The following is a 23,693-nucleotide window of genomic DNA, read 5'->3' on the forward strand; positions in this document are numbered from 1 at the left end:
ATAAGATCTTCAGGCTGAGAAAATACCTAGTCAATTGCATTTAGCCGCAGTGTATAACATGGTAACATCAAAAGTGCAGGAATCACACACTTCAGGGTAAGGGCACCATATGATCCCAGTACAATCTCATTCAGGGAATTCTGACTAGCTAATTCCTTGGCATCCTCAGATATCTACATATCATCTGAGCCAGTTACCCAAATTAAATCTCCTAGGTTTCCATTTTCTAAAATAATTCCTCAATTCAAATATTCAACAGCAGTACATCTGGTCATAGTTCAAGAACCTCACTGTTGACGAGGTACTTTCTTCAAAGTTTCTGCAGGCTATTTGCCACACATGGTACATACCTGTGCAGTTCATTCCCTGGGAAGTCGCTTTTGCCGTAGCTTCCGCCTTAAAACTATTCCTACACCCATGCTGATTTTGTATCTGTTCAGTTCAAATTTAGATTCATTGGTACTTTTCCATAGTTACATTTCTTGTTCAGTTGATGTGTCCTTTTATTTATTCTGAAGTTTTTGATGTAAGACAAACAGGAATACCACCTTCTAAAATGACTACTATCCTACCATCCTCCGATGGAACATTAGCGGGAAGCAATATTCTCCAAAGCTATGAAGCATACACTGCCCTAAATTACATTGCAGTTGCTGCCCTGAGCTCACACATTTTTGAATAGAAAGGCTCCCAGGGATCTCTCTGCACTGACTGCATTTACTGCTTTAAAATATTTTTAACCCAGACGCTGATGTGCCAGCCTTGAAGTTCCTCATGCTAATCCCAGCCTGGGTGGCTGTTCTTAAGGGAAAGCATTCAAAACATTGTAACAGTGCATCAACTTTGACCCTTTTCACTTAAACATGAGACTCTTTTTAAAAGTTTGAATTCCAGAGGGAATCACTGAACTTTGACCTGCTTAAAATTAGTTTTGTTTTAGTGCCTGCATGGTGACTCAACAGGCCAATTTTCCAGACACTTAAGACGTTTCTGCCCCTGAAGATTCCAGTTCAAGTCCACAACTATGTTTGCTGGTCAGAGCAGAACACTTTGTCCCAGGGTTTCAAGCAACAAATTCCCAGATCTCTCCATCTCTCTGCCAGATGTTGGCATTAGTTGGTATTAAGATGGATCTAAACACACACATACACACACACACACACACACGATACACAGTCAGAGGACAGGCTTTTTTTTTTTTTCTTTCACTCAGAGCCTTTTAGGAAAGAAAGTTTTCCACTCAAAATTCAGTCATGGAGAAATGTTTATCAGGATTATATAAACATTACTTAATAGCCTAACTCCTACAAGAATAAAACTCCTAACTTTTGGTAAGCAGTACCATGATACATTTATAATATAAGCTTTCTGAATCTACTTTTCTTAATGAGGAACAAAAAAGTTGCTAGGGTTTTATTTTCTAATTTATTACAGATTTTAGAAATTGTCAATGAATAATTACATTGTGAGTAAACATTATCACAATGTTATACTTTCCTTCAATGGAATTTCCAATATGACATTTGTTGTAAAAAAAATCCATGACAGTTAATAGGTAAAATAAAGTTTCCAAAAAACTAAAGGTACAGCACATGTCAAGCTTGATTCAGTCCCCAAAACTGTTTCCGCTGTTGGAAAAACGAACAAAGCAGTACCCAATTCATTAATAACGCAAACTAACTAAGGTGTTTAATATGAAGGAAGTAGCTATTAGTCTGGAACAATTCCTGCATAAACCATGGACTTTAAAATTTTTAGAACAGTCAAAGATAAAGGCATTCAGCAAAAGAAAACCCACACAGGATCACAAAACCAGAAAAAAAGAAACGTGGACATAGTTAACCAGGATAAAAGAATCACTATAACACAAATTGCATACCACGTTAAACTAGAAGTCTTTACTGCCTCTGAAGGGTGTGTTAGCTATACTGAATGGTGGTGCAAAAGCATATACCAGATCTTCATAATCAAATACCAGTTTTGCTTTGTGTTTTTTTTTTTTTTGAAGGATAATTGCTTTACAGAGTTTTGTTGTTTTCTGTCAAACCTCAACATGAATCAGCCATAGGTATACATATATCCCCTCCCTTCTGAACCTCCCTCCCATCTCCCTCCTCATCCCACCCCTCTAGGTTGACCCAGAGCCACTGTTTGAGTTTCCTGAGCCACACAGCAAATTCCCATTGGCTATCTATTTTACATATGATAACCTAAGTTTCCATCTTACTCTTTCCATACATCCCACCCTCTCCTCCCCTCTCCCCTTGTCCATAAGTCTATTCTCTATGTCTGTTTCTCCATTGCTGCCTTGTAAATAAATTCTCCAGTACCATTTTCCTAGATGCTGTATATATGTGTTAGAATACAATATTGATCTTTCTCTTTCTGACTCACTTCACTCTGTATAATAGGTTCTAGGTTCATCTACCTCATCAGAACTGACTCAAATGTGTTCCTTTTTATGGCTGAGTAATATTCCATTGTATATATGTACCATAACTTCTTTATCCATTCATCTGTTGATGGACATCTAGGTTGCTTCCACTTAAATCTATTCATTTTCAAAGAGCTACCAAGTGACACCCAAAGCTGGAAGTCAAAAACTACCTTCGGGCTTCTGCTGAGCCTTATGACCTAAGGGGCAGAACTGTTTGCACTAACTCCAACTAACTAAACCTGCTATAGAGTCCACTCTTGCTTTGAGTTTCTCTTAAACCTTGCTTCATTTTATATCTTCTGACAAATGGATCATAGTCATCTTCCAAATATGCTGTGGCTGCTGCCTCTAATTTCCAAACAGGCTCTCTAAATGCTTTGGAGTTTTCATAAAGATGGGGAGGTCACGTACAACTAGTGGTCCTTGATCTTCAGGTCTAGCTGTTTTTTTCTTAAAGGACCACAGGTTAAATATTTTAGTATTACTGGCTGTATACTATCTGCCACAACTATTCAACTCTGCTCTTAGAGTTTGAAAGTAGTCATGGCTAATATGTAAATGGATGAGCATGGCTGTGTTTCAATAAAACTTTACTCATCAACAAGAGTCCTGCCCAGCCTCAGAAAGCTGTCCTAAACTCTCTGTGATCTCTGGACATCTAATCTTCACTTACCTTTCATGGTCACAAAACCCGACCATGGCAAAATTATATTTGAGCTGTTTGCTCTCCTTCTAATACCGATACCAAATCTAATACTCAGAAAATAAAAACTACTCAACTGAGTCTCTCCAGTGATTGCTTCTTTCATTTCCTACCCATTGAAAAAAAAGAACACAATAAAGATGTTCAAACTGGAGGTAAATGGTCATTCTGGATTTGTACATTACTAATTCATTTTCATTTTATTCATAAGTCATTTAACACACACACACTGTGTGTGAGTTGTTCTGAATGATCACAGGTTGCTTTTAAACTAAGAAAATACTTAGAAGTCCTTCCAATTATTTTACATTTCAAGTACATGTGACTATTTGGGTTTTTTACTAATGGTTAAGAAAACAAGCACTAATAGTTCTGAAAACTGGGTCAATTACTTACTAGGGAGAGGTCAACTGAAATGAAAATTTCACATGCTACCAACTAGTATATTCAAATGACATGAAAATAAGTATGAATTACGTAAGATGCTAATGGAAATACACATACTTAAGGATCAGACAGTAAAGGACAGTATTTAAATAAAGTAAAACTATACAGAGACATTCTCATGGAAAGACCAGTATCTGAAGAATATGCCAACACAGGATTAACATTGTAGTTGCTTAATTCTTTAATTGTCTTACTAATAAAATATGCCACTAATTGTGTAAGATATTTTGGCCTTGCATTCCAAAAGGCATATTTGCATCTTTCTTTGTATACATTGTGAAAACTAATATAGAGGGTCATTAAAAAGTAATGTGACTGGTTTTTAAACAAACATACCATGTCATCCAAACATGCTTTCCCTTCACAATGGTCACCTGAGAAGGCCACTTACTCACTCTACAGCTCAGCCATTATTCAAAGTATTTCTCCCTCCTTTAGAAACTGCTTTCTAAGTCTGTACCACACACATGCATACACATTTCTAAATATCCTCAATGGTGACAAATTTCATAATTTGAAAGTCAATTTTAGCCATTTTCATCATTTCACAGAGACATTTATAGCCAACTCTGGTGAATAAAAAAAAAAAGCATGATGAATATTGGTATAAAATGCGAATAGAAAGTAATGAGATGGATGTTTTTAGTCAGGCTTGCAAATGATTCAAAAGACAATTCGGAGAGGAAGTTTTCCAAAATGTTTTGAACAAGGGCATCAATGGAATCAGGGTTCTGCTTCTCTGGGTGACAATTTTGAAAAACAACATTAATATGAATGCATAAATTATAATGTGATCATTGTCTTTAAAAATCACACTCCGTACTTTTCACTCACACTCTGCAAATACAAAATAAAGCAGATATACATCTTCATTCGGAAGGTTATTTATGCATATTCTGAAGCTTCCACGGGCAAAACTCACCATAGGTTGATTTATACATATCATATCATATAAACTGAACTCCTTTGATCTTTCAAAAAAATGTAATTTTTAAAATTTCTTATTTTCATAGTTGGATATTTACACCCGACCCCAATCTGTAGGCTGCTCTAAACTTTCTTCTCCCCTGTGCAGTCAAAACCTGACAAGAGCTTACTGTGGGATTATGCACAAAAACTGCAAATTTAAACAAGGTGTGATCGTATACTTTTTCACACATCATTGTATCATGCTGCACAAGAACACTAATGTATGCACAGTTCCAAAATAGCTTGGGCTATTACTGCGCAGCCTTGAAAACTACTAAAATCCCAATAAAAGCACCTTTCAAAAGCTGTTCCTTCATTATCGCACACAAGGAAAAGCTTGCTTTCGCTGTTTGTATTTTACAAAAGAAAAAAAAAACACAGAAATGTCTATGACATTGTCTCATAATTCTGAGGTCTTATTTCTTATTAGAGTCTTTGCAGTTATAAAAGTTGTTTCATCAATATGAATATGACAATGGGACTCAATACTATTTAATCGACTCAATTATGGAACAAGTGTGCTTTTTTTTCCTTGTGCTGCCCTAGTTTCTTTTAAGTTGCATTTGAATTATTGATGAAGTTGCAATAAAGCATTTCTTTGTTACACATAGTTTAGAAGTAGAAAATGATGTTTCATGGTTAATTTTTAGACCCACGGTGATAAAATAAATACACTTGTTGTCCTTTCAAAGAAAATCAATAGTGTGGTACAAGCTTAAAAGAATGCCTTTCCCTTTTTTTCTATTGTCTTGAAAACATGACATGCTGGAATTGTGAATATAAATACAAATATAAAAGGAAAAATGGTAAGCAAAGTACACTATAGAAACTACTATTCCTGGTCTTTGGGGATACTGAAAGATTTATATCTATGATGAATTTAGGTTCTGCTTTTCCTCAAGTATTTCAAGGACCCGTTTAGACTTGTAGCAGGATAAGGCCCTGAAAAATGGAAGAATAGTTTTGGAGACAAGGACAACGCTTCTTATTTAGACTACTCTAATCACTACAGAACTGATGCCCTATTCATTCCATTTTCCAAACAACAGCCAGAATGATCTTTTAAAAATGCAAATATGAATCCTTTAACTACTTGCCCTTACTTTTGTGATAAAAACTCAGAACCTTAGCAGCCTCTACAAGACCCTACGTGACAGGACTCCTGCCCCCTCCTCCAGCCTCATTCTTCATGACTTTTGCCCTTCTTTTCTGTGCCCCAGCCACTCTGGGGCAAAAGGAGAAGGAGGAGGCAGAGGGTGAATAGGTTAGATAGTATCACCGACTCAATGGATCTGAACTGGAACAAACTCTGGAAGATAGTGAAGGACAGGGGAGCCTGGTGCACTTCAGTCCATGGGGTCACAAAGAGTCGGACATGCCTTAGCGACTGAACAACAACCATATAATATGTCCTTAAAGCTCCCCGTACTCATCTCCATAAAACACTTCAAAGCACTTCTCAGGAGTCCTAGAGTAAAACTTTCACAGCCAACCTACTTTCACCTAATCACCAGAGTAACTCATGTGCTCCATCCCCTCTGTGTAATTCTATGTGAAACATAGAATTAGCCATGGTACCCTAATGGCAAAAAGGCCACTCCAGCATACCACACACCTACTCTAACTGCTTTACTTATCTGCTTGATCCAAGTCTCCTTATATCATTTCTATTTGTTACTGTAATTAACTAAATTCATTAAATATTACATAAGTGAGAGAATATGAGGGCAAAAAGGATGTCATTTGTAACACTAGATTGAATGCTTTGGAAGGAATAAAGGTAAATTTTTAAAAAACTCACTACATTAGGTTTCAAATAGCTTCATAAAATTAGAATAAAAATTTTTTTTTAAATTTAAAGACCAATTTCAGCACTTAAATTGCTTGCCTTTTAGCTCTCCTATCATTCTTAGCAAATCAAAAACCAGAGAACATATATCTCGAGTGTGACTTATCCAAGATGACAAGCAGAGGCACTCAAGACTCATCCTTAAAAGCCTCAACTATACATCAATTAATTGGTAAATTAATGAATATTGATAAACAATGTAACAGCAATAAACAAACTGATTAAACATTGTTTAAAATGCTAAAATATTTAGGGAATATGTCATTTCTCTATGATTCTATGCCTTAACAATTTTTTTTTATTAACAATCCAGTTACCAGTCACAACACTAGACAAGAGAGTGTCTCTCAAGTATGATTAGCTGATTAATCTCCACTTTTCTCACTAAATTGGAAACTCCATAAGGGCAGGGACCAAATCTCTATTATTCACCATGGTAACCCCATTAGTCAACATCTCTTATATGTGACAAAGAACAGACTAACAATAAACACACTTTAATGAATAATAGTTAATCACATTCAAATATAACAACATTGTAAATTTTAAATTACTATTAAGATCAATATGCAAATAGTTATAAACAGAATAAAAATATGGATGGAATCACCTGAAAATGTCAGGGCACAATATTTTTTTGAGAGATAGTATTTGTCCTTCACTCAATAATTAGAAAGATCATTTGAATGTATATTTAAAAAGGAATCAAGTCTTTATTATTTTAAAAAGTACCATTCTCTAGCATAATGAGGTTCTACCTTATAACTTATGAACTGTATTTAAGATTTTGTGATTAGGTTTACTTGGGAATCCAACCATGATTACTATACCCTTATTAAGACTTCTATATACTGGTTCCAAATCTGGCTACCTTTTAATCTCTAATGAAAAGTAATAATAATGCTACCTGAAATGTATTTATCCCCTTTCTTTCAAGAAATTCAAAGCAACCAATGTTTTATGAGCAGACACTGTTAAATATAAAAATGAAAACACAACTAAAATGAACTTTAACAAAATAAAAGCCAAGCTACCCAAAATTCAGGCACAAAACAATAGAATAATTCTTTAAAGTAAGGCTGAGTTTCGCTATAAAAATGCTTACAAACATTTAAAATTCCAAAAGAACATGAAGAAACTTACTACATTTATGAAAGGTTTTGTCTTCTCAGGTTCTCTACTGTGGAGAGACACAAATAAAGACATCTTTTCATTGTGGTATGTAACTGATTTATAAATCTATGAATCCAAGAAAAAATAAGCAATGAGAGAACATTCAAAAAGCATTCTGGCATATTAGGCAGGATATGGCTCATAAATTAGAGCCAGATATTCAGAGGGGTAATGGTGTCAGTGTGGCCCCAACCTTCTAGTTAATTATGAGGAATTGCTAGACATGAGGAAATGCTAAGTCATCATGACCCTGGCTAGCGCACACACACACAAATACACACACATATGCGTTCCCTTCATGATTTTTAAAATGCCGTAAAGTACAACTGTGTTCTAAAACCTCATGTTCGTCTGCGCTCAGTTGCTGCAACCGTGTATGACTCTTTGCAACCCTATGGCCTGTGGCCCACCAGACTCCACTGTCCCTGGGATTCTCCAAGGAAGAATACTGATGTGGGTTGCCATGCCTACTCCAAGGGATCTTCCCAACCCAAGGATCAAACCCACATCTCTGTGTCTCCTGCATTGCAGGCAGAATCTTTACCGCTGAGCCATCGGGAAGCCCATTCTAAAACATTATTTTTTTTTCCCATTTATTTTTATTAGTTGGAGGCTAATTACTTTACAATATTGTAGTGGTTTTTGTCATACATTGACATGAATCAGCCATGGAGAAACCTTATTTTTTAATACCTGTAATTCATGCTATCACATTTAAATAGTTGCACAGATCAAACTCATAAAACCATCAAAGTTTGTTGCCAGTACTTTCTCCCCTATTTAGTATATAACTTACACTCGAGGAAACTAGCTGAAAAAGTCTTCAAGGAGGGTTCATAAAAAGAAAGAAATCCACTAGCATGCTAAAAGAAAATATTACAACTTTTGCTTACATTTATTATTATATAGATATTCTTTATTCCCTCTTTCTCTCAGGCCTTTTACTGTCTCTTTTTGTATGTTTACTATTAGTAAAGCAATATTTTCTTTTTTATTCATGGTGTATATACATGATCAAAGCAAGTTAGGAGAACACTGACTTAGATGCCTATCTGGGAACCCGAAAACCTAGGCTACACTATTGTCTGCATACTGGGCAAGAATTCCTCCTCGTTTGTCAATACACAGAGACACCATCTCTATCACCATACGTCTATGTCCAATCAGCTATCCTACCTCCAATTAAAATGTTCTCTTGGTCTCATTTCATAAAGACATTTTCTCCAAAGCTGGAAGTTCCAATGATCCACATATTTCTTTTTTTTAATCTAACTATTAATAGATTGCCACAGGGGCCTTCATTTCACAACTAGAAGGACTGAATGTTAATGCCACTGTCTTCTGTCTCACCATTTTGTCACACATTGTGGCCTTACGGACTACACCATCTAAACATTTAGTTAAATTAATTCACATTAAGCTAACAAATGGTTTTAAAATATATCCTACAAAAGTCCAGAGGTTTTCAAAGTAATACTAATAATGCAAATACAAGTGAGCATGGGAAAATGGCAGAACTATATCTCTAAGACCCACTGCTTACCCCTTTGTCAGCCATATTTCAAGGAAAATCTATGGGAATTCAAAAAAGTAGAGTCTCAGAAGGCTGCATTTAGTGGATACTGTAGTATGCTACTTAGTGGTGCTCATTTCCCAGTTTCCAAGAGTGTTGGCTGCTGAATACTCACATCTAAGCCCCCTCTGAAGAACTACCCTCATACAAACTTCCCCTGCTCCTCAGGGATGGCTCACATCCAGCACCATCGTATGGTTACAAAGGCCTGGCCCCCTTGCCTCAGTTCAGGACATCTCTGAGGAGCCATCCAGTTCCAGAGTTATGCGCAGGCTAGCTGAAGCCTCAGCTGCATCACAGTCCCTAGACTCATCCTGCCTTCCTCAGCCCTTCAGGGTGTTGTCCCCAAGAGCCTTCCCAATAAACCCAATGCGTGCAACTCTACACGTCAGAGTTGGTCTCCAGGGAACTCCGATGGACTACTACCAGTATTACTTCAACTGTCATTTAAACCGAACCTTGCCCTTAGTGTCTACTGCAGGCTGAGTGTTAGGTCCAGTACAACACATGTACATAAATTATGAATACGTGTGCATGCATGCATGCACACATTCTAAAGGACTGTGTGCTCTAAAAACTTTATTGGTGGGGTACCCCTAAAGTAGTAACATGTCACCAAATATGCATTTTAATTGCTGACTTGAGACAGTTTTCCATTTTTTTGTGCAGTATGCCATTAGTTCATTCACAAGCAAAACAGACCATATTATTCAACACCATAAGGTTCCCCATGACCTACAAGACAGAATTTGGGGCATTTGGGTCTATGACAAAAAGATCACCTTGATCCGACCATTGCCAACATCACAGCCTCATCTCAGCTGGTTCCTATCATGTACTTTATGTTCTACCAACACCAGCGGTTTGTAATTTCACAAACACGCCATGCTATTTCTCACCTTCTTGCCTTTTCAGTCACACTGTCCTGTCTGCTTGGAATACCTTCCCCCCTTCTCAGAGTACCTCCCTCTGCCTTTCTAAGCTTAACTCAGAGCCTTACCAGGGGCAGGCTGGCAGGAGCAGTGTGCCCAAGTACAGGCAATAAGTGGATGTAGTGTCTGCAGAACTTTTAAGAAGAACAATATAACTAACTAAAAGTCAATGGGCTTTTTATTATCTAATTCTAAGAATAATTCTAAATGATGTCAGGGATAAAATGATCTTTTCAACCACAGCTGACTGCCCCTAAAGTCTACCCTGATTATGTTACTCCCCCTTTTTAAGCCTGACTCAGAAATCCCAGGGAACATTGAACACTTTTACTAAAACTCGTGGGTTTGAATAGAAACCATTATTAACTCCAGGAAAACCAAAAAAGTTCTATAAAAAGTACAAGTAATCAATATACAAAATTCTCAGTGATAAACAACACTTACAGAGTCAAAGTAACTGTGTGTTTGTTTTTTGTTTGTTTGGGTTTTTGTTTTGGGGGGATTATTTTTTTTGGGGGGGGGGGGTTTGCTTCACAGCTTGCAGGATCTTAGCTTCCCGACGAGGGAGGGATCAAACTGGCCCCAGGAGTGAAAACACCAAGTGCTAACCACTGGACCACCAGGGAATTCCTGTGACTGTGTTTACTGAACTGATTTAACTCTAAAAAAGGAGGGAGATGAAAATACATTGAGATAATGGGAAAAGGAATATGTGTGATGTTAGGAAGCAGGGGTGGGGGAAGAGCAGTATAACAAGGCCAACTAGTAGGAAGTCAATCAACAACTCACATTTTTTGGAAAATAAGGAATAAACATTTTATTCAGAAATACTGATAACAGAGTTGGAAGTAATAGTGGCATGATCATCAATAAGACAGGTGTGCTATTTTGTTATGTAGCTTTGAGTTTTACACAATGCATACACATTATTTCAATATACATTTAATTGATCAATAAAATACTCAGCTCATACTTCAATTCACTTAGAAAACCTTCCCCAATCTCTCTTCTTTGCTCTCAAAATACTCTAACACTATACCTATCACACTGATACATAATTACCAGTTTATGTTACTAACTTCCCTATCAAATAGAGGTTTGTGCAGACAAGAACCAAAATGTACTTATATTTGTATCCCCTGGCGGAAGTGATACATAAATTTAAATTTAAATGTGAACTCCATAAATTTTTACTGAGCTCCAAGTAGATAAAAGTAGTCATAAGACACAGGTTTCTGATTTCAAAGAATAACATTTATGACCATAAAATGTCATCATGTAGCAGAACTCATTATGGCCAAGGATTGTTTTATAGACTTTATACTCTTTCTTTCATTGATTCTACACAACTGCTTTATGAAGTACATATAATTAACCCCATTCTGCAGATAAGGAATCACAGACTGAGGGAGGTTAAGTAGACTGCCATACTAAAGATGTAAATGAGGATCCACAATAAGAGTACAATACTGAACTACAAATCCACATCCCTAGGCAAAGTCACAGGATCTCTCAAAAGATAAGACATGTTCACAACATGCTTATAACATGGAACACTCAAAGCTTTAAAAGTGGCTATAGACGTAAATATCATCAGATCACAAGGAGAAAGCATCAGTCAGTAGATTCTGTAAGGATGCTGTGAAAAAAGCCAACTTCAACTTGGAAATTAAGGGATAGGTAGTGTTTCAGGAAATCTATGGGAGGGGATGATATATACCAAAGGAAAGTCCAGAAACATGAAAGCAAATATATATGTATAGACAGAAGACACTACACGTTTTGTGTCAAATCTCTCTGCTTGAATGCTACTGATGTGCTCAGTCGTGGCCGACTCTGCAACCCCATGGACTATAGTCTGCCAGGTTCCTCCGTCCATGGAATTTTCCAGGCAAGAATACTGGAGTGAGTTGCCATTTCCTTCTCCACTCTGCTTGAATATTCAAGGGCTAAAGGAGGTATAGATACAGCCGGCAGCGTCCCTGGGAGGCGTATGGACTTATACATCTTTTTCCCAAACTTAGGAACAAGAAGACATTTTATTAATTATCAGATGGAATATTCCATTAGGTTGGTAGAATTGGGGCGGGGGCAGATACAAAGCAGTGAAACTGGGTGATCTCCCCTCCATGTTCGCTTGTAAAACCTTTCCTATTGTCTCCATCTCTGATACTACTGCTGAAGTCCAAAATCAAAGCCACCGTCTTTCTCTTGTGCAAATCACTGCGACAGCTTCCTTACAAGCTTGCCAAATCCTTTCCTTCTTCTCTTAAAGTTGGTCTACATGCTCTGGCCACAAGTTTTATTAGTCTCTTGCTTAAAACTGTTCAATGGGTTTCTTATCACTCTTATTTGAAGATTCACCTTTGAAGACTCACCTTTGCAGCCCCATCGATGTCCATTTCCCAGTCACTCTGCTCCAGCAATGCTGGCCTTCTAGTTCCAAGAACATACCCACCCCTCTCTCTCTGGAACCTTTGCATATACTACTCATACGTCTCAAAGGTTTTTTCTCTTGTCCTCTTTTTCTCATTAACGTGTTAATCACTCAGTCGTGTCTGACTCTTTGTAACCCCATGGACTGTAGCACACCAGGTTCCTCTGTCCATGGAGTTCTGCAGGCAAGAATACTGGAGTGGGTTGCCATTCCCTTCTCAGGGGATCTTCCAAACCCAGGGATTGAACCTGGGTCTCCCACATTGCAGGGAGATTCTTTACTATCTGAGCCACCAGGGATGAGACCCCGATGAGACCTCAGTAACCATCCTTCAAATGTGACTTCCTCATGGCTGCCTCCTCTGGCTGTCCTGCCAAAATAGCAGACACTTATCCTCCGTGTTGTATATACTCCTGCAAAGTACAGTTCTACAGCTTACAATCATAAATGCAGGTGATATACAAAGATCTGTATATAAGGTATATATATCTTGTTTATAAGTTATGTGCCTGTTCCACACATCACAGACTCTCTAGCAGTTAAAGTGGGGTCTGGCTCATAGTAGGTGCTCAACAAATATTTGCTAATCACTGAATGAATGAATGACACATCAAAAGAGAAAGTTTAAACCCAGAATCAAGCGGATTGGGAATCAAGGAAAGTCAGACGATGAGGAGGTCTGAAGCAGATGGAAAAGCAACTCGGGAAAAATTCCCTGAGTCACAGAGTTCAGATGCAAGCATTGGCTTTTCATCAGATACCCTTGGAAGGCCCCTGACATGAGCATTCTGAGAGGAGCTGACAAGGCTCACGTGTCGCAGACACTTTGAGAGCCGTTTGGGACACCATGCTCAGCTTGAATCCAGATCAGAAGCAAACTGGTCTCAAAAGGACAGTTTCCAATATGAGCCTGGAAACGTAGAAGGCTTGGAGAAGATGGTAAGGCCCTTAGAAAGCAGACTTAAAGGTCTGGATCCTATCGGGGTATGGTATTCAGGCACCATGAATGTTCAGGAAAGGGGCAACACAATCTAAACAGCATGTCAGGAAGACTGACCTGACAGTGGTCAACAGTGTAAATTGTAAGGAGAGATCCCACTTTGGGGCACTTTGCCAAAGGTCAGAAACAAGCAGAAAAGAGCCGATCCTAGAGTGATAGAAGTACATGTAAAGAGGAAGAGGAAAACACAAGCATCATTTTGAGCCATGACTCAACTGGACTTAAAATATACTTCCCATGTTACAGTGGGCAAGAGCCCCAGCCTCTGAGTCAGACCACTCTGTGTTCAAGGCTCAGCTCCATCAGATGCCAGCTCTACTACTAGTTGGGGCCAGTTCAGTTTTCTTATCTGTAAAATGGATCAACATGTGTATCTACATCTACATTATTCCTGGGAAGAGCCAATAAAAATAAACTGCCTAGCACAATTCCTGGCAACAGTAAACTACCAATCATCAACTGTTATTTCAAGCTAGACAGGTGAAGGAGCATGGTGATGGCATGCCAGGGAACTTATGTGGAGGGCTTCTCTTCATATCACAAGAAGATAGTCATCTCTGTTGTAAAGGGTTAACTCCTGTCCTGGCTTCTGCCTGATCTTCTTTAGGACGCATCTGCCTTTCTGGCTTCTGATCTGGATCCATGCCAAACACAAGCTCTGCCAACTCTTTCAGAGACCTTATTCTTCAAGCTGCTTGAGCCATTTCTAAACTTATGCTTTTGACATTTATTTCCAACTTGCCCTCTTACTCTAATGCTGCCCCCTAGAAGCAATCCTGGATACTAAACTTAGAGGCAAGAACCCCTCCACAGCTACATGCACCACTGCTCTCTTCCCAAGAAATGTCAGAAAGATTATGTTGAAAGCCAGCACAATGCTAGACTCGGTTTTTAAGAGTTAACAGAGAGTGATTTTTTTTTTTCTCCAAGGATAGGTAATAGCATCAGATTCTGAAATTAAGCACAGCAGGAAGAAAAAGCCTGCATAGATTTCACAGAGTATCACAGGCCTCTGCAATAAAGCACTTAAAAATGCCTTGTATTGCTAATTCTTTACACAATCTCCTTTTATTTCCAAAGCAGGATGCGGGGCTTGAGCCACGAGACGCACATTGATGTTAACATTACACCGCTTGAATTAGAGCCATTTTTCTACTGAAACTCCTGTTAGGTTTAGAATTACTTTTTTACCGTTTCTTCCCCCAATACATTTTCCAGCCTGACTTTCCAGATCAAATGAATGGCTGCCTCTTTGAACAATGCTGAACCCACCTTTGCAGTCATTACCTTAGCAAGCATCCTTCTTCCCAAAATTACAATAACCAGCCTTTGAGTTATATGGGAAATCTGCCTGCTAAAGGTCACTGGACCACAGGCCACTCTGGGAATTCTAAGTGAAGGAAGGCAACTCTCTTCCTCATCTGCTTTCGATTTCCCCTCTCCCCCACCCCAAGTCAATACCCTTCATTCACAGATTGAACTCTTCAGCAATTACTTATTCAATAGCCAACATCAGTGAGGCACTGTGCTAGGCATCACAGGGGATTTTCGACACAGCAAAATGAAAGTGACATGAACAGCAAAGCACTGTCTGGTGACAGGCAAACCATCAGATGGAGATGCTCCTAAATTCCAAATAGACTGCCTAAGAACTTGCAGTTTTTATGAAGATTTGCTATTTTCATCATCATCCATTATTGGTTAGCATTCATCAAGATTCTTTTTCTCTTTTTACAAGATATTTTTGTATCATTTAAAAGCTTTCTTTTCCAGCCCATGTGGAAACCCGGTCACTTATTCAATAAATATTTATTAAGGACTCTGATCATTTGGAGAACAAAACAGACTCAGTCCTTATCCTCATGTAGTAATTGCTGCTCCCAGGATAATACACACAAACAGCAGCCGGATGATTTGATCCCATACAAACCCCAGGTTTGCTTTTGTACTGTTTATTTGTTTGTCTGAAGGCACTCTCCTGTAAGGACCATATTAGTCTAATTATAACTTGTCCTTATCTGGTCTCACTAGGATTCCTTCCCAGCATCTTCCTTCTCGATTTCTTTAACCACAATAATCATAATCAAGCTATTCTAATCTATTCTCCACATTGCTCTCTCCCTCCACCTGTTTTTATTCATTTGTTAAGCAAAGGTCTTTAAGCACCTGCTTATGTTCCAGACACTGTTCTAAATATTTGGGATATGGAACCGAATAAATAAATCAACCCCAGGTCTCCAGTTTACCTCTCCATCTGTCCTGGAAAAGAAAGATCTTTTTAAGTCTGGAATGCACATAACTGCCATCCTTCCCCCACCCCAACCCACTCTGTGGCAGTTCCCATCACTCTTGACCTTCAGCATGCTAACATTCTATATACTCAAACTTACTTAGGTTCTTTAAAACCTAAATAAATGACCAAAAACCTAAAACCAAATCACCAAGAAGTCTTTCTACAAATCCAACAATCACCTGTGCTTTATTCTGGTACTTCCGCTACTCCTTGAGCACCTTACTTTACCTCTATAAGCCATATATATAACCTACTACCAAAGAGAATTAATAAAAAGTTTTTATCACTGGTTCTCAAACTTTTATGTGCAAAAGAATCACCAGTCATGCTTGTTAAAAATTCAGGGTTAGAGGGCTTCCCAACCACAGGGGTTCAGGTTTCTTATGTCTGAGAGGGGGACAGAAAAGCACATTTTCAAAAACATCCCAGGTGGTTTTCAGCAAGATGACTGGGTGATCACCTTTGAGACACACTGCTCTATAAATTCCTTTGATGTCAGTTTTTATGTATTCAGGATCTCTGCTTCAAGTCAAAATATTTCCTGTTAAGTATAGCTTAAGCAATATCTATCTGTGCGTTCAATAAATATTCTTTGGCTTAGTAAATGGATCAATGGGTACTTGATAATGATAAGTGATGTTTAGAAATTACTTTACACTTCTCACCTGCTCCTAACTGTCCCCTGTGGTAGACAGGAAGGCATGGTTAGTGCTCGCATTTCATGGATAGGAACCCACACCAGCATCTTGGCCACAGCATGATGGAAAGAGTATAAGAGGCGCTGAGTCAAAAAGACTGAAATCCAGGCAGTGATTCTCCTGTTTACTAGTTGTGGAGAACGAGTAGGCACCTGACTCCTTGCAGTTTGTTTGTGGAAAGGAGATAATAGTCACTTAATGTGTGGGCTGTTAGGATTAAATGAGATTATCCATGTAAAGCACCTAGCAGGTGCCTGGAACATGGTCGATGCCTAACCATTATTAGTTTTCTCAGCTCCCCATCATGCTGGGTGCCTTGAATCAGAATGCAGCTTAGTTTGGAAGATAAGTTGGCTCAGCCATCATTGATTCTGTGGCTGCCGTGTTCCAAGCACTGTGATTGTGCTGGAAATACAACACTGTGCCCTCAAGGAGCTTAGCTTCCAAATGTTTGTCACCTCTGGCTACCCCCTTTCAAATCAGGCAACAGTGTATTTAGCAAATTCTCCACTTCTCACTTCCTCTGGTGAGATTAACTTAATGCATGTGGTGATGGTGCAGGAGGATAAAGACCTTGTGGGAAGAGAAAGGTTGAGAAAAGCCCAATAAGCAGTGACAGAAGCGAGGCATGTTTGTGGAGCTGAGGAGGTCCCCGGAAACAAACAGTGAGTTCATCAACTTTTCCTAGTGGCTCCTGATGGTAAAGAATCTGCCTGCAATGCAGGAGACCTGGGTCTGATCTCTGGGTCAGGAAGATTCCCTGGAGAAGGGCATGGCAACCCACTTCAGTATTCTTGCCTGGAGAATCCCATGGATAGAAGAGCCTGGTAGGCTGCAGTCCAAGAGTTGGATACGACTGAAGCAACTTAGCACATATTAACTTTCTTTGCAAACTTAGAGGAGACTTCCCTGGCGGCCCAGTGGTTAAGACTTTGCCTTCTAACACAGTGGGGCTCGGGTTCCATCCCTGATCCAGGAGCTAAGACCCCACAGGCTGAGCGGCCGAAAAAACCAAAACAGAAAACAGAAACAAACTTGGAGACTTATCTGATTGGTTAGTTAGTGTGCATCAAAACTATCACTTCATTTCCTGATTTAATGTGCAAAGGCCCAACTCTTCTGCTAGCCGTCAGGGTACAGTGGAGATGCGGCTGAGAAAGTGAAGTAGGAAAAGTCAAGACAGAATTCTAAGAAATGGTATGCACTTGTTCCAGAGCAGCTCCCAGGCCAAGAGGAAAGTAATGAGACTGCCTGTGCCAGATACAAGTGACAGGCTGCCAACACGGCAGAGTGACAGCGGGCAGCACAAGAACGTCCATGCACATCGCAGTCAGGCCCTGCTCCACCCCTCAAACAGCTTCAGCTTTCAGTAGCCATGCAGGGCACCAGGGAATTCCAGCAGACATCCAAAATGAGGGCAGGTTCTAACCCAGGGTGGGGATGGACCCGAAACTGCAGAGACTGCAGGATCGGGTCTCAGCAGAGGGGCTCTCCAAACGTTCAGTTTGTCCATCTTTTTAACAAGTGACATGGAAGCAACCAGCACTCACTATTTGGGGAAAACTATGCCAGAAGCCTCACAGTAAGCAGTCCTTATCCTGGGCACAGATTCCCTAGAGGGGGCACTCGTCAGAGGAATGTGTCAATAATTAGCTCCCTCTTCCTGCCTCCCATCCTCCCTGGATTCTGAAGTTGTCCCACTGCCAGTTTCCCACAGTACAATACACAGAACCACCTAAAACTCAGGGGTAAGACACCAGCAATCTCATTATCCCAAGATGCTGAACCAATGTCTTCCATTCCCCCAAAGGTTCCCCAGCAGGCACTGAAGAATCACCCCCCCAACCGCCCATGGCATTACTGAGAGCCAGATCCTCCCTCACAACCAACCCACTCCCCACACTGGCCCCCCAAAAAATAGCAACAACTCAATTCTCAGTCCAATAACGTCTTTTCTCAGATGTTGTTCTCCCAGTGGGTAGAAGAATGAACTGCTGCAAGGCCACCAGCTCCTCTACAGTTTCTTTTAATTTAAAGTTACAACAGGAGGGAAGAAAAGAGACTTTCTATTAAGGGACAACTCCCTGAAGGGTCTCTTAGCTGACAATCGAAGGACTGCTCATGGCAGTGATCAAATCTAACGAAGCAAAGTGCTGGCAGCTCTGTGACTCATCACAGCAGTAGCTCGCGCTGAGGGCCACTTGAGTTCAGTGCTTCGTGGCGGGAGGAAAGTTGGTTTAGGAGCAGAAACATAGGGGAGCAAAGACTCGCAAGGTGTTTGAGGCTCAAGATAAAATGCAGACTTACAGTGCAAGTTGCTTCTCAGCTGAATAGGAAGCCTAAAGGGGTAAGGAAATGAGAGAGTGCTGTCTATCTCGTGCTTTAGGGCAAATTACCTGAAGATGGTCAAGGTCAGCAGCTGGTCTATCTGTTGCACGGTTGACAGCCTCATAAAAATAAGGACTGACGCCTGAGAGCTACACTGGGCGACTCTGAGAAGGCAGACATGAAGGATGCTTGCTGGCAGAAACCATACCTTCTAATTACATGAACTACCTGTTGTTAAAGTATATTTACAATCCCCTGATACAATTCACCTATACCTCCCAACTGCATTTTATGAATACATTAAGAAGAGAGAAATATATGTTGAGCATGTCCTCTGTGCCACACGTGGTACTGTGGATTTATATAGAATCTCATAGAATCTCAATCTTGACTAGCACTCTGTGAGGCGACACAATCATTTTTCTCATTTCACAGCGGAGGAAAGTAAGGTGTCAGAACTCAAAGAAATCACCAGGTCTGTTCTTTAGTGGCAGGTGCACCCAATCAGGGCCTTCCCTGTTGGTTCACTGGTAAAGAATCCGCCTGCCAATGCAGGAGATGTGGGTTCAATCTCTGGGTCGGGAAGATTGCCTGGAGAAGGAAACAGCAACCCACTCTGGTTCTTGCCTGGGAAATCCCATGGACAGAGGAGCCTGGTGGGCTACAGTCCATGGGGCTGCAAAAGAGTCGGACACGACTTAACGACTAAACCACCGACTAACTAAACCACCACCACCAGTACTCAGGGCTATACTTCCAAACCACTACCCCACTCAGGTCTCCTGTGGTCAGGATATAACAAACTCAGCGCCCCCACCAGCTGTCCCTCTATGACTTCAGTGTCATTTGAGCTCCAAGGCCCTGTTTCCAGGGGCTGCTCCCGGCCAAGCACTGAGCACAGTGACTGTTGTGAATGCAGCCGTTCCACTGGGACAGAGGGCTCCTCCAGTGGCTGACTCTTATCTCTCTAGCCAAACCATCCAGCTACCACCGCTTCTTCCTACTCAATCCTCTCTCCTTCCCTCTCTCCTTGCGTAAGTGTCAAACCTGGATCGCAGCTTCTCCTCTGCCTTCCCTGCAAAAACCTTCTTACATGTCGAATCATATCTTGGTGTCTACTTCTTGATGGACTCTAATGCAGTAACCAAGTTATGTGCTTTTTTTAAAAAGTCTTTTCCTTATCTTTGGTCAACTGACTTACAGAGAAATCCTCTGAATCATTGGGAAAAGAAAACAAACTAATTTTTCCAGGTTCTGTATACCATCTATTCCAGTAGGCAATGGTACATCGTGTCTTTTTCCTTGCACCCAATTCAGACAAACAAACCTATGAGATTTTCTTTGAAGGAGCTGTTGACCCTGTAGGACAAAACAATGCAAAGGCAGACTTATTTCTTTTTCCAAGTGGAACTTCTCTCTATCCATACATGCTAAACTTAATATAACCCAGAGGCAGATGACTCTCCATGGATGAAATCACAATAAATCTTCCCTAGTTTATATCTGCAACAAGAAATCAAAAATTGTAACAAGAAGAGAGATCTATAGTTAGGTCCTAAAGCTTTTGTTTCTTTCACGGAGGAACATTTATATGAATAAAAGATAGAATTCACACTTGCACCAGATACAGCATCTTAATAAAACCACATTGTCAGAGATCATACATAGATGTTAACTGAATCACCATTTTGAAGTGTTGATCTCAGCCTCAAGAAAGTGATATATTTTTCTTCTTGGATTCAAATAAGTTCAAAGTAAGTACAAAATGAAGCTTTGAACATTATTAATGATCAAAATCTAGCTTTGATTGAAGGAAGAGAGGAGTGCAGCTAACAATTACGGAACACCTAGTTCATGAGACACCCTATGCTAGGTATCTGATATACAATATTGAGTGTAATCCAGGCAATATTCCTACAAAAAGAGGATTATAATCTCCAGCTTTAGAGGTTAAGAAAAGGGGCAGAGCACTGAATGTTCAGAACTCCAAGTGAAGTCCTGGAAGAATTATAAATAGACCTAAATTGAAAAGCTCTGAAGGCTAGTGGGCTGGCTTCTTTTGCATCCTGGTTCCCTCCTGAATTCTCTAGCTCCCAGACTTGAACTGGTGCTGCAGAGACAAGGCACTGAGCTTCCAGGGAACGCCAATAGTGCATCCCTTTGCGGTTCTATTTATCCCCTTTGGACAAGGGGTAGCAAATAATCATGAGGTAACTGAATAAAGCATCAAAGATATAATCAGGTGGCTCATTTTTTAAAACTTCTAATAAACTTTCAGCAATGAAGAATTGATGAATGGGGGCTTTCCCAGTGGCTCAGTGGTAAGGAATCCTCCTGCTGATGCAAGGAACACAGGTTCGATCCCTGATCGGGAAAGATCCCACATGCGCAACTAAGCCTGTGGACCACAACTACTGAGTCTGTGCTCTAGAGTTCGGGAGCCACAACTACTGAGCCCATGGGCCACAACTACTGAAGCTTGTGCGTTCTGCAACCAGAGAAGCCACTGCAATAAGAAGCCTGCGCATTGCAACTGGGGAGTAGCCCCTGCTCACCTCAACTAGAGAACAGCCTGCACGGCAACAAAGACCCAGAACAGCCAAAACTTAACCAGTTAAAAAAAAAAAATGAATGAAAGGATCTCTACCTGCAGCATTCAATACCAACACCATCACCACCAGGGCCACTTCCTGGAGATGCATTTTTTTTCTCGGAAATTTTTTTTTAAGACTCAATTTTTAAAGGCTGGCTTTTGCATTGATTCTTTAAATGCATTCATTTCCCCCCTAATTTTATTAATATGCTTCCCCCACTGAATCTTACTCCTGCTCAAAAGCAGAGTAATTACTTCCCTGTAAGGTATGATTGGAGTGGTACAACAACAAAAAAATGCCTGTAAGTATTTCTTCCCGGTATTTCTTCACTTGATACTCCGTGTTTTTCTCTAAGGCATTAGATGGTCCCAATAAACTGCAGTATTAATAATAACAACATTTAGTTAGACAATTAAACCATAATAAGCTATTATCACTTTTGAATTCATTAGTTGATGAGCCAGAGGTTAAACTGGGCAAATGGGGCAAAAATTTAAAAGAGTCCATTAGAGCAAACTGGGCCTATCCTAAATCCAGGCCCCTGATCAGGACAGCATTCAAGGGTGCCCATGAAGGCAGCTAAAGGCATAGGGGTTGGGAGAAAACAACCCAAAAAGCATATTCCCCATTTTTAAAACAAGGACACTGTATATAGCAAAGTTTATTTTAAAATACCATAGACACGGGACTTCCCTGGTGGTCTAGAGGCTAAGACTCTGTGCTCCCAATGCAGGGGGCCAGGGTTCAATCCCTGGTCAGGGAACTTGATCCCACATGCTGCAGCTAAGGCTGGGAACAGCCAAATAAATAAATAAAATAAATAAATATTAAAAAAAAAAAAAAAAAAAAAAAAAAAAATACCATAGACACATCGTGATATGGCCCAGCTGAAAAAGTCTACAGTGGCTGAGTATCTGCCCTGCTACTGGGCCTTAAGGGTTCCATTTTGCCCCTTTTTAATATAAAAATCACTATTTTTAAGCAAAAGGTTAGATCCTGGCTTCACAGTCTTAAAAACTTCATTTTATTCTTCCATTAAAAGCAACTTTACATGCAAATGCACTGCTGGTTTAACTGAAGGTGGTTCAAGTATGCTTCTTCCTCTGAAATCCTTCTCCTAAATCCTAGGTATGAGTGATTATATCACACACAGAAAATAAACAACAAAGACCCCACTCACATTTGAGAATCATTTACCATCCCCACTCCCTAAGCACCCTCAAATGGGAAATGGAAATAACAAGACTGATCATAATTGGATTAAGAACTATAATTCTTTAATTCATTCATCAAATTGAGGCATTTGGAACAGTTTATTTACAGAGTTGTTTAGACAGTTTTGTGTGGTGTTTTTTAAGATAAACCAAAATGCCTTTCTGAAAGAAGTTTCAGATCCCAAATCATTAACATATGAAAACCAAATGTAGACAATTTACAAATGGGTGTTTTAAAACAACGTTTGGAACAAAATTGGACTTTTATTTTATTAACTATCTACAAATCTAAGCTCAGGATATAGCTTATTTGAAACAGCCAAGCACTTTCTTCACCTTTCAAATAAACCTCCATTTCTCAGGCTAAAGAAGTGTGATAAGCATGTGAGGGAACGCATCAACTTCTAGCCTAGACAAATAAGTTTTCCAAGCTACTCTCAAAATTCTAATTACAGCATTCTCTGCTACCAGAGGTGATCAGACACTGGGTGAATCATCCAGGTTATGCCAATCAATCATAACAAACAATTCTACCTGCTGGAAATCTAAATAGTGTTCAGTGTTAGAACTCTAAGTGATTTGAAATCCAGTATATTTTAGAGTAATAAAAACAAGTTTTATCCTGCCCTGAGTATTATAATTTTATATAATCTAGCTGCGCTTATTTGCTTAGTCATGTCTGACTCTTTGCGACCCCATGGACTGCAGCCCACCAGGTTCCTCTGTCCATGGAAACTCTCCAGGCAAGAATAGTGGAGTGGGTTGCCATGCCCTCCTCCAGGGGATCTTACCCACCCAGGGATCGAACACAGGTCTCCGGCATTGTGGGTGGATTCTTTACCGTCTGAGCCACCAGGGAAGCCTATATAATCTAGACATACCTTCAAAACAATGATTGCCTATCACTCAATAAAAGGATACAGCTTTTACAAGAAGACAGTTTGTTCTTTTAATCATTATATCATATTTTTCATTTGCTTTAAAGAGAAAAAAATTCCCCAAGCATTCAAGTTTTTTAAATGGAAAATGAAATTTTAAACTCTCCC

The 23,693-nt window shown here is 39.7% G+C and overlaps 1 protein-coding gene across 10 annotated transcripts in view; it reads right to left on the bottom strand.

Moving 5' to 3' along the window:
- The window catches only part of SOX5 (SRY-box transcription factor 5), a 1,103,086-nt gene that overhangs the window by 1,075,785 nt on the left and 3,608 nt on the right, over positions 1-23,693 (bottom strand). For 2 of the 10 annotated variants that reach the window (XM_043882227.1, XM_043882229.1), the window contains exon 1: positions 351-1,986. The exons of the other annotated variants lie outside the window; for them this stretch is intronic. The gene's annotated coding sequence lies outside the window, so the exon portion shown is untranslated. Of the gene's footprint in view, positions 1-350; positions 1,987-23,693 lie in introns of those variants that run through there. 10 annotated transcript variants of the gene reach the window in all.

This window comes from Cervus elaphus, chromosome 22 (genome assembly GCF_910594005.1).
Source record: "Cervus elaphus chromosome 22, mCerEla1.1, whole genome shotgun sequence".
Taxonomy (NCBI): Eukaryota; Metazoa; Chordata; class Mammalia; order Artiodactyla; family Cervidae; genus Cervus; species Cervus elaphus.